The sequence below is a fragment of the Myotis brandtii genome, unplaced genomic scaffold (genome assembly GCF_000412655.1).
Source record: "Myotis brandtii unplaced genomic scaffold, ASM41265v1 scaffold670, whole genome shotgun sequence".
Classification (NCBI taxonomy): domain Eukaryota; kingdom Metazoa; phylum Chordata; class Mammalia; order Chiroptera; family Vespertilionidae; genus Myotis; species Myotis brandtii.
In genome coordinates, this window is record NW_005370611.1 from 3,493,478 (window position 1) to 3,497,059 (window position 3,582).

Consider the following 3,582-nt stretch of genomic DNA (forward strand, 5'->3'; position numbering starts at 1 on the left):
TGTCAAGGCATATCTACCTTTATGGAAAGTAGAAAAAATGTGATCAAGAAAATTGTGTGAAGGACTTAAACTCTGGCAAGGATCTATATAGTGAAGGAAGGCTGTTTCTCTTTTTATTTTGTTTTTTTTTTAAATTTTCTTTCTTTAGGTTTTTTTATTGTAAGAGCACAGTATATAATACATACAACAAACAAATATGTGTTAATCAACTGTTTGTTATTGGTAAAGCTTGGAAAGTTTGTTTTTAAACCACTCTGATTTTATACAGTTTTACAAATAGTGTGTTGCATACATGTTCAAGCACAGTGCGCGCACACACACACACACACACACACACATAGTGGCTTTCAAAAGGTTCTGTCTACAAAAAGAGCCTGACCCCAAACCCCAGCCCCAACACACTGGGGTCCAGAAAACCTAAGCATCTTCCTGGATATTTGGCTCCTTACCTGGGAGAGCACCTTCCAGGACAGACCCCTCAAAGACCGCCTGGGTGAACTCAGGCCTGTTGTCATTCTGATCTTTCACTGTGATCACAATCTCCATCGGATCCTCAATTGCATTCCCGTTGGAAGACACAGCGTGAGAGAGGAGCTGCAAGAGCCAAGGGAGGGTTACTTCAGCCCCAAGGAGAAAAGAAGTGAGAGAAGTGGCCCGACCAGAGAGCGGGCTCCACATGGTGTCCCCTCCTTCCCACTCTCTGAGACCCGAGTGCATGGACACCTGCAGCAGAGCCCTTTTCTCACACACATGCCGCTGCTCCAATGAGGTCAGCACACTGGCTGAGAGCATGACATGTGAAGACCTGAGGGCTGGAGAGCACACCCACCAGGTCAGAGCTCCCATTCCCTGCACGAAGGCTAGGCAGTCAGGCCCAGCAGATAAAGGGGGAAGCCTAACACTCTGACTTCTTCCAAGCAGGGTAAAATTAGCCCTGGCCACTCCAGTCTAGTGGCATCAATGCATTTGGCATCTATGTATTACTTCTCAGATTCACTCTGCTCACTCTGCTATCAGGCCCAGAAATAACTCTGGACATATGAGGAGCTTGGTTTTTGCTCCCCAACATCATCACTGGCCTCTTCCTTTGAATGAGGGACTTTTAGCTCCAAGAATTGGTTGATATCTTGGGTCTAAACTTATGCATGATGCATAAGGACTCTCCCCGCTTTATTCCTAACAACAAAAATAATTTAACAACCCCCATATCCAGGTTCTCCTGTCATTTCTCTTTATCAATAGGTCGCAAAGTGGCAAATTAAGCCCCTCATACATCCAGAGTCTCGAATCTAGGGATCCTAATCGGTTAACCAAACAATTTGGGAAAGATGGGACCCCATCATTAATAAGCTTCTAAGAGATACTCACTGTGTACTTGGCAATTGCTTCTCTATCCAGAGGCTGCGTCACCTTGAGCCATCCTGTCTCCCTTTCAATAATAAACACATGGATGGGGGGTGCGTCAGCTCCTTGGCCAGAGATGCTGTAGAAAACCTGTGTCTCTTTGTCTCTACTAGACTTGATCTGGAGACAAAACAGACACAGAATTAGCAAGGGAGGATCCTTACATTCGGTCTTTCTCCTTCCTCTTCTTGTTCCTTTTCTGCCAAATTCCTCCCAAGAAAATAGAGAACATCCTTTTCTACCTGAACCAAATTCTTAGGAAATGGCCCTCTGTCATTTTCTGTGCAGCTGATGGGAGGAATAACCCAGTCTCTTTTCTGTCTTTTGAAACCACGGTGGCAGACAGGAAATGTGGGCACTGCCGTCTGGGTTTCAGGCAGAGAGTCCTAAAAAGAAAAGAGATAAAAAAAACATAATGAGGGAATTAAAAGGCATCCAAATTGGAAAAGAAGAAGTAAACTTGTAATTAATTGCAGATGACATGATATTGTACATAGAACACCCTAAAGACCCCATCAAAAAACTACTAGACTTATTAAATGAATTCTGCAATGTAGCCGGATACAAAATTAACACCCAGAAATCCATAGCTTTTTTATGCACCAATAATGAACTCATAGAAAGAAAAATTTTTTAAAAAATCCCATTTACCATGGCAACAAAAATATTAAGATACCTAGGAATAAACTTAACCAAGGAGGTAAAGGGCCATTAAAATACCAACAGCATATTCCAAAGACCTAGAACAAACTCTCCAGGAATTCATCTGGAATAAAAAAAAAAGACCCCGAATTACTGCAGCAATCTTAAGAAAGAAGAACAAAGCTGGTGGGATCACAATACCAGATATCAAGCTATATCACAAAGCCATTGTCCTCATAACTACCTCGTATTGGCACAAGAACAAACATATAGACCAATGGAACGGAACAGAGAACCCAGAAATCAACCCAAGCCATTATGCTCAATTAACATTTGACAAAGGAGGCAAGAGCATACAATGGAGTCAAGACAGTCTCTTCAACAAATGCTATTGGAAAAATTGGACAGATACATGAAAAAAAATGAAACTAGACCACCAACTTACACCATACACAAAAATAATCTCAAAATGAATAAGGGACTTAAATGTAAGACAGGAAACCATACAAATCTTAGAAGAATCCATAGGCAGGAAAATAGCGGACATATGTCATAGCATTATCTTTACCAATACAGCTCCTAGGGCAATGGAAACTAAGGAGAAAGTGAACAAATGGGACTACATCAAAATAAAAAGCTTCTGCACGGCAAAAGGAACCATCAACAAAAGAACAAGAAAGCCCACCGCATGGGAGAACATATTTGCCAATGTTATATCCGATAAGGGTTTAACCTCCATGGGCAAAGGACCTAAATAGACACTTTTCGAAAGAGGGCATACAGAAGGCCAAGACATCTATGAAAACATGCTCAAAGTCACTAATCACCCGAGAGATGCAAATCAAAATGACAATGAGGTATATGCACTTTACAATAGCTAAGATTTGGAAACAGCCTAAGTGCCCATCAGCAGATGAGTGGATCAAAAAAATGTGGTACATCTACACAATGGAATACTACACTGCCTTAAAAAAGAAGAAACTCTTACTATTTGAAACAGCATGGATGGACCTGGAGAACATTATGCTAAGTGAAATAAGCCAGTTGGAGAAAGATAAATATCACATGATCTCATTCATTTGTGGAATATAATGAACAACATAAACTGATGAAAAAAAAAATAGAGCCCGAGAGAAAAATATTTTAGAATAGATGTAATCCTCTTAGTTGCAGGATTTTAATATTTTCTACAAGTTTTGTGATATTATATACTATGTTAGTACAGTTTTGGAAATATTATTATATCTAAAATCTTTTTAAAAAATATATATATATTTTCATTGATCTCAGAGAGGGAGAGGGAGAGAGAGATAGAAACATCAATGATGAGAGAGAACCATTGATCAGCTGCCTCTTGCACGCCCTCCACTGGGGATCAAGCCTGCAATCCAGGCATGTGCCATTGACCGGAACCGAATCCGGGACCCTTTAGTCCACAGGCCAAGGCTATCCACTAAGCCAAACCAGCTTGGGCTCTAAAATCTTTTCTTTTTGGCTTGAAATATTAATGTTTATTGCATGGAAAAAAATAAAATT

At 40.5% G+C, this 3,582-nt stretch overlaps 1 long non-coding RNA gene across 1 annotated transcript in view; it reads right to left on the reverse strand.

Moving 5' to 3' along the window:
• The window catches only part of LOC106723896, a 3,009-nt gene extending 1,200 nt beyond the window's left edge, over positions 1-1,809 (reverse strand). The window contains exons 1-3 of the long non-coding RNA XR_001359638.1: positions 1,647-1,809; positions 1,369-1,524; positions 450-594 (exon numbers count right to left, since the gene is read on the reverse strand). This is a non-coding gene — a long non-coding RNA (uncharacterized LOC106723896). The remainder of the gene's footprint in view (positions 1-449; positions 595-1,368; positions 1,525-1,646) is intronic.
• Between the last annotated feature and the right edge of the window lie 1,773 nt (positions 1,810-3,582).